This window comes from Olea europaea, unplaced genomic scaffold (assembly GCF_002742605.1).
Source record: "Olea europaea var. sylvestris unplaced genomic scaffold, O_europaea_v1 scaffold2892, whole genome shotgun sequence".
Lineage (NCBI taxonomy): Eukaryota > Viridiplantae > Streptophyta > Magnoliopsida > Lamiales > Oleaceae > Olea > Olea europaea.
Window position 1 is genome coordinate 32,504 of NW_019247473.1, and position 7,713 is coordinate 40,216.

At 32.9% G+C, this 7,713-nt stretch overlaps 1 long non-coding RNA gene across 2 annotated transcripts; it reads left to right on the forward strand.

Moving 5' to 3' along the window:
• The first annotated feature begins 2,531 nt into the window (after positions 1–2,531).
• On the forward strand, positions 2,532–4,688 carry LOC111384299. 2 transcript variants are annotated; one of them, XR_002700873.1, is made up of 2 exons: positions 2,532–3,172; positions 4,168–4,688. It is a non-coding gene; the product is annotated as an uncharacterized LOC111384299 (long non-coding RNA). The 2 variants fall into 2 exon arrangements; XR_002700874.1 differs by having other exon boundaries at positions 2,532–3,050.
• The last annotated feature ends 3,025 nt before the right edge of the window (positions 4,689–7,713 follow it).

Below are 7,713 nucleotides of genomic sequence, written 5' to 3' on the forward strand. Positions count from 1 at the left end.
TAAAGAACAAAATAAAAATAAAAAATTAAGAGAAATCAAACTTAGTAGAAACTACTGGACTAAAATTAAATCCATTATTCCACTGTAACAACGCCAAAAAATTGTTCATATAAAACCCACAAGCGTACGAGATCATTGTACAAGTAATAAAATGTGTGAGTTAAGAGTTTCGTTACCATGAGGAATAAGGTCTAATATCTAGTTCAATAGTTTTTATCAAATTTGAGGTGTGGTGATATAAAAGAAGTTGTGATTTGTATGTTTTCTATTCTAATCCTAAACTAAGAAATCGAATAAACTATTTACCTAATATGCGAATATTTCCAATCCCCCTATTATCATTTAATTCAATTCTTAATTTGTAATTTAGTAAATCGATGCACTCAAGACAATCGATAATTTACTTTAATTCAGTATTCTTTTCCAAGATATATTAAACCTATGTTTAGCACGACCTAATCCTATTCCTAGTCCGAAGTCACATGAAAAATATGCATTGGTTCTTAGGATATATCACATGTGATTGCACATGCCGTAGATATTATTCCTAATATCTGTTGTCCATGTGTTGATTTTACCGCATTCTAAACTTATTGTGAGTATTCATACAAACAAGCAACTTACTATCTAATTGGTGATCAAGCAATCAAATAGTTCAATGGGAATGCAAAACCAAAGAAAAAAAAATACTAAACCAATTATTTTGAATTAAAATAAACAACAATAGGGTTTATCTTTCATCAAATACAATGAAAAAATTAGTCTAACAATCTTATAATTATATTACACAACAATGATTGGAAAAATATCACCCGAAAATAAGAAAGATGGAAGAAGTAGGAGAAATCCACGTTTTTGGCTTAAATCTTGAAACTAGGCTATGAATCTTCAAAATCCTTGTATGATTCGGCTGGAATTGATGTATAGACTTGTTCGTCACCTCCAAAATGTGTAGAATATGATGAAATTGAGATCAAATGGAGGTTTTCAATGATAAAAATTATGTCCAGACGTGTTCTCCTATTTATATGATATTGAGGAGGTTGCTTACCAAAATAAAATAAGGAAACCTATATTTTTCACCGTTTACCACTGAGGCGCATGCCTAGTATAATCTAGGGTACGCGCCTAGGGGCCTTGAGTGCCCCAGTCGCTCCATTGTTTTGTTTGAAGGCGAGCGCCATGCCTAATTTTTGATAGCCAAACAATGTTCAGTATTTTTGTTATAACTTTCTTTCTTGATATCCAATTGAGGTGACTCAAAATGCATTTCAAAATCTTATTCAGAGGGCTACTATTCTTCTAGAAACATCAGGTCCTTCCAATTCGAATGTTTACTATGCCAAAATTGGGTGAGGCTGAAAATTCGAAGCATATCTTTTTCGGCTGAGAGTTGATCTATGATAATATTTTGACTATAATTCATCCATTTGATTTCTTTCCTCATCCAATTGACTTTAAGCACTCTCAAATCTTCATCGTGAGGTTCGAAACAACTTTTGAGTATTTGCATTTTAGTCATCGAATTTTGGATTTGCTTTATTTTAGCCTTTTTCCGTGCTTTATTCCAATTTTTCATCGAAGCATGATTTTTTCCTAATAAAAGCAATAAACAACAAATTAAGTACTAATCCGTCCAAAGAATACCAAAATATCATAATTTTGGATCCCAAATAAGTGTAAAAACTACAGTTATCAACATAGTTCAACCTCGCAAATAATCAACAATGGAGATTAATTGAACTAGATGAGCTCAATATAGAATCAAATTAAATATATGGAAGACATTCTTCTAACAAAATTTTTAAAGAAACACTTTAATTAAACTATTACAACTTTCGAATGCAAATACGGTGAGTTGAAAATACGATATCATCTTGTGGTAATGATAAACGATGAGTGAGTGTAAATAGGGTAGTGTAAATCCCAATATGGTAAGTATAAATATGGTTGGCTCCAAATGCAGTATCCTTTTATTTAATGAAACGGCGTTATTTCGAATTTTGAATTTTTAGTTATTTATCATTATTCATCTTTTTCTATTTTTCTTCTCCTGCCTGGTTCTTCTTCCTTTTTTTCCCTATTAGATTCTTTGCATGACGACCTATCTTCTCACCTTGATCTTGTCACCTAGATCTACACTGAGAAAAATGGGCTTTAATCTAGTCGATATCTTCCTACATCGCGCTATATATGGAGATGTTATACGAAAGAATAAGCCACTGCACTGTTGTGTGGTTACTATTATGTGGTTTCAAAATTTCACTAATCAGGCTTGTAATATAGACAGTGGTTGGTGTTCTGGCTGAAGTGGTTAGCCTCCTTTAGGAAGCTACAATATTAGCATAGCCTATTCCCAACTTTTTCTTTAACAATGATACTTGGAAGATTGGGTGTAGTTTTTATCTTGCTAGAGGGCAAATTGAAAAGATACTATGCCAATCTTCTTCGTAATTTGGTATGGGCCAAAGTATTTTATACTTGGCTTGGCCTATTCTCTACAACTGTTGTGTATAGGGATGTCACTTAAGGAAAAACATGTCTCCTTCTTCAAAAGATCTTTTTTGATCTATGTTTATCAGCATATTGTTTCTTTCTTGCTTTCGTTTGTGATAAGTCAGCTTTCAATTGCTGATCTAATTTGTACCTTTCTTGGAGCAATTTCTTTACAGCCGAGTGCTTCAAAAGGAGTTAGAGATGGCAGAAAAATCCATCCCATCCCACCACGAATGGGGCAAACAATACCCATCTCGACGGGTTGATTGGGCTGGGCGTAAGTCGTCGCTCCGTCTTGGGTCTCAGCCACAATTTTCCCATCCCACCAAACAATCCACAATCTCTATACTCTAACCCAAACGGCCATACCCTTCATCTCCTCCCATAACCTTAATCCACATCCTGTGATTCTCATCGTTGGCACCACCATTTGTTTGCAGCCTATTCATCTATCGATCACACTACACACGGTCCACAGTCAATTCAATCTACTCCCTTCGATCTACAGGCGGTTCCACACCCGCAGGCCCAAACTTCATTTCATAAACCCAAAGGTTCAATTCTCCAATTCCCAAACCTAAAACTGTGATTCTTGTGTGGTTGTTAAGTATAATTTACTGTGAAATTCATAGACAAAAGAGAAAAACATAGAGAATCTACTTTTTTCATTTTTTTGGTGAGTTGTTACTTATTCACAATTTTCCACTGTCTACTTTAAGCTCTAAAATATTCATAATTTTTAAGAGAATCGATTGTGAGGTTGAGTGCATTTTATTATTATATGAAGTTGCTTTGCACTGACGTTTTGGAATCTTCTACATGGTACTATCTTTCGTTTATACCTTTTCGTGCTTTTTTTAACATACTTATTGATGTAGATGTATATTCTCTCTTGGCTATTTAATTGAAACGATTGATTTACTAGATTAAAGATGTCTTCTGTGGTGGTGCAAGTTTGTTTGTGTTTCAAAGTGTTGAGTGTATTTAAATATGTGGATTGAATCTTTATAGGAAAGCATTTGTGTGGTTAACATGTGATGTGGATGTTCAGTTTTAGCTTTTCTGAATAGGATAAACTACACCACAATAAGATACCACATTTTCTCTGAAATTTTATGCCGTGTGATATGAAGATCAACAACCCCACGTGCTATGACTTGAATTGTGGATTTTCTATGAATTTTCTTCATGAGCTCTTAATTTCAAGCCACTAAGGTGTAAGTTCAACTTATCATACACGTGCACATACATAGATTAACCATCTAGAGACGTGGCATATGGATGCATTCACTGATTTTCTAAAAGAACAATTTAGTATTTTCTCAGTAGTTGTCATTTCCAAATTCATATACTATGACAGCAGTTGAAACTTGATGGACCCTATTTTTTCAAGAACAATTAAGGGGCATTTCTGGAAACATTTTAATGAATGATTTGAACTAGTAGGGTAGTTAAAAGAAAACTATTGATTTGGGATTGTTACGAATTCGATGTATGAAAAAGTTTTGGGTATTTGGATGCAGTAGACGTTTGGGGAAAATAATCTTAATACGCATGTGAGGGTGTATGAAGATGACATGGTTCAGTTATGTGGTGGTCATTCAGTGTTCATAAAATTTCCCACATTTGGATAAAATTCATCGTGTTTAATGCCATTTGTTATTTACGCAGATGTCTGGCCCAAGTAGTACTGGAAGTATTGGATTAGGACCAATACGTGAGAAATATAGCATGACCAATATATCGGTGAGCAATGTCCCACAAGAAGATCCAGTTGAACCGTTACCAATGTGGATGAAAGGCTAATAAGCCTAAGTGACGAGAAGTGTGATATTGGAGAACTATTTTCCCGAAAGAGGAAATTGATTCAGCTATTTGAGAGCACTACAAAAGATAAAATATTAGTGTGGAATGGAGGGCTATATGCAATCATTACAAGAAACAGTTAGGGGTGACACAAAAAATAGTACAAAGCATTTGCATGATCATTTGAAGAGATGTGTATTTCGTCATCAAGATGATATTTGCCAAGCAACATTAAATTTAAAAAAGGATACTGCGAGTGGTAAGGTCACAATGGGTACTTACTCTTTCGATCCAGATAAGTGTAGGTATAGTCTCGCAAAAATGGTGATTTTGTATGAACATTCTTTGTCTTCGATTGATCACATTCGATTTCGAGAGTTCTTGCACGACCTGCAACCATTATTTAAAGTTCATTCTCGTAACACTTTGAAGAGCGACATTTTGACGATCTATGAATACGAGAAAGAAAAAAGCAAGATTGCAGTTGAGAGATTGAGAGTTGAATTTCGATCACTACCGATATGTGGGCCTCTTCTAATCAAAAGAATGGATTCATGGTTATCACTACTCATTTCATATATGATGCTTGGAAACTATAGAGTCGAATAATGAGGTGCAGTAAAAAATTACATTCACTTATTTTCATAATTTACCAAAATTATATTCTTTTAGTTGATTTAATTTGCTCTCGAACGAACTTAGTTTTATATATGTGACGTGCTTTCAAAAACTCTATTGTACAGTTTGCTGGAAGAAATATTGATCGTAACTTACTAACTTTGACCATAGATAATTGCACCACAAATGATGCTATGATCAATATTGTGTTAAATCATCTTTGTACTCGTTCTCTTGTATTGAATGGTGAATTTTTCCATATGAGGTGTTGTGCACATATATTAAATCTTATTGTGAAGAATGGTTGGAGATTATTGGTGGTAGTGTTGAGAAAATATGTAATAGTGTTGCTTATTGGACAACCACGCCAAAGATATCTGAAAAATTTGACCTTTTTGTATGTCAATTGAAAATTGATTGGGAGAAAAAATTGGTGCTTAATTGTAAAACAAGGTGGAATACCACATACTTGATGTTTCATAATGCTTTGATTTATAAGGATTTTTTCCTCATTTGAAACAAAGGGAATCACGGTATAAATATTTGCCTAGTGATGGTAATTGAGATTTGGAAAAAGAAATATGTAAGAAGTTAAATGTTTTTTGAGGTTACTGAGTTGTTTTCAAGAACAAAGTATTCAACTGCTAATCTCTTATTTGCAAATATTTGTGTTATCAAGCTATCGTTGTATGAGTGGCTTGAATCTCCATATGTGGAAGTTCAAATTGTAACGCCCCCCAAAAAAATTAGAATAAAAATATATTTGTTTTATATGTTATTTTTATATTTAAAAATATGAGGACTAAAATGAAATATGTTTTAAATTCATAATTCTATATGAGGCGAATAATTAAATTTCAAAAGAGCAAGTATAAGTATATCAATATTGGGCTCATTGAATAGCTCATAATTAATTATATATATTAGTCCCGAGAAAAAGGTGATTAAGATAAGTTAGACTCTAGATATTGAAGTTTATAGACCTTGTCATTTATTAGTAATTGTTTATAATTATTATTAATTTTTTTAAGAATGGCAACACGTGTAGTTGGATAGGGTTGGAATAAAATAGTATTTTTTTTGTATGAATGATAATATATATATATACACACACACATAGGCAAGTTTCTTGGGATAGTACACAATAATCATGATCTTTTGCTCCCATGATGTCAGTCATCCTTGATCGAGAATTTGGTAATTGCCTTATTTGAATTGAAATTATAAAAGGCAAATTAGTAAATAGAGCCACCAATATGGGAAAATGTGTGGCTTTATTAGGTGATATAAATATTATAGATAGAAAATCCTTGTCTACCTAAATAAGCATTGCACATTGAAAATTAAAAAAATTTGGGTCATTATAGTTTGGTATCAGAGCCTAGATTTATTTTTCTGTAGACCCATTATGATTTTTTTTATGTGATTATGAATTAAAAAAAAAAATTATTCGTTAGTGAACAGTGACGACGGTACTGTGTGAACAGTGAAAAAAATTCAAGTAGTTATGGTCATAGGTTATGATTAAATAAAGTGCTAATCATGATTAATGTTTAAGTCAAATTACATTACTGGAAATCATCCCTCGTTTGCCCCAAGAAAAATCATTAAATTTCCAACTTTTTCAAACATTGCCAGGCCCCACATATAAATGATAGTTGACAGTACACTTTTGTGGTTCACAAGGGTTTGTGCATAAAATGACAATTGTGCCCCTAGTTTTGCTATCTTGTTGAATGATGGCAAGAGTAAGAATGGCATTACAAGTAAAATGGGAGGTGCACAAGTTAATGGGGTTCAAACGGGTGGCATTGATGATTGGGAAATGGTTACAAACTTACAATGTTTAAAAAAAAAAAAAAATTATTATGGTATTTGCACACAAAACTCAATGTTCTAATATGTTGCATATAATACATATGGCAAAAGAGTATGTTGGCAAGAGTCTACATTGCAGTTATATGGATGAATATTGTATAATGATGCTTATTTTTTAGCAGGAGAAATAAATAAATAAATGAAAGAAATAAAAAATAATAATATGGTATAATAACTGTAATTGTATAATATCGAAGGTTACAATGCTTGTTTGAATTATATTTAATATTTTATGCTAATAGCGGATCTTGTAACCTGTAGGCATGTATCTTATTCATTGTGTTTGCATATTATTAATTACTTCTAAAAAATAAATAAAAAATAAGAACGACGTTTAATACTCAACGACCACCGATCGGCCACCATCCGACGACTCTAAGGTATGTATAAGGGTAAGAAAATTAATGTACTTAGACCTTACATAACTTAAATATTTTAAATTGTCTTATCTTTGATTTTATAAGACACGCATATTTATTTCCTCATCAACTTTACGATATGTATTACAATAAAATATGTATAACATCTTAGACTTAGTACTAATAAATGATGAGTGACTTAATGTTAAATTTTAGGAAATGACACCACCTACCAACATAAATTTGATGCGTGACTTCTTACAAGCGGTGCAAGAGTTGACCAGACAGAATCAAGTATCTCCACCTCAAAATGGACTACCACAGTAGGATGCACCTCTATCTATCCTTGGAGCTATTTTCGTGGTTGAGCAGTTTTGTAGGTACAAGCCTCCTACTTTCGATAGAAATTCTGACCCACTGGCGGTTGAGGAGTGGATTAGAGGTCTGGAGCGCATTTTTTAACATATTTCTTGCATGGATGCACAAAAGGTACTATGCACAGAATTCATGTTGATTGGAGCAGCGATCACTGGTGGGAATCTGTCTCACGTACTAA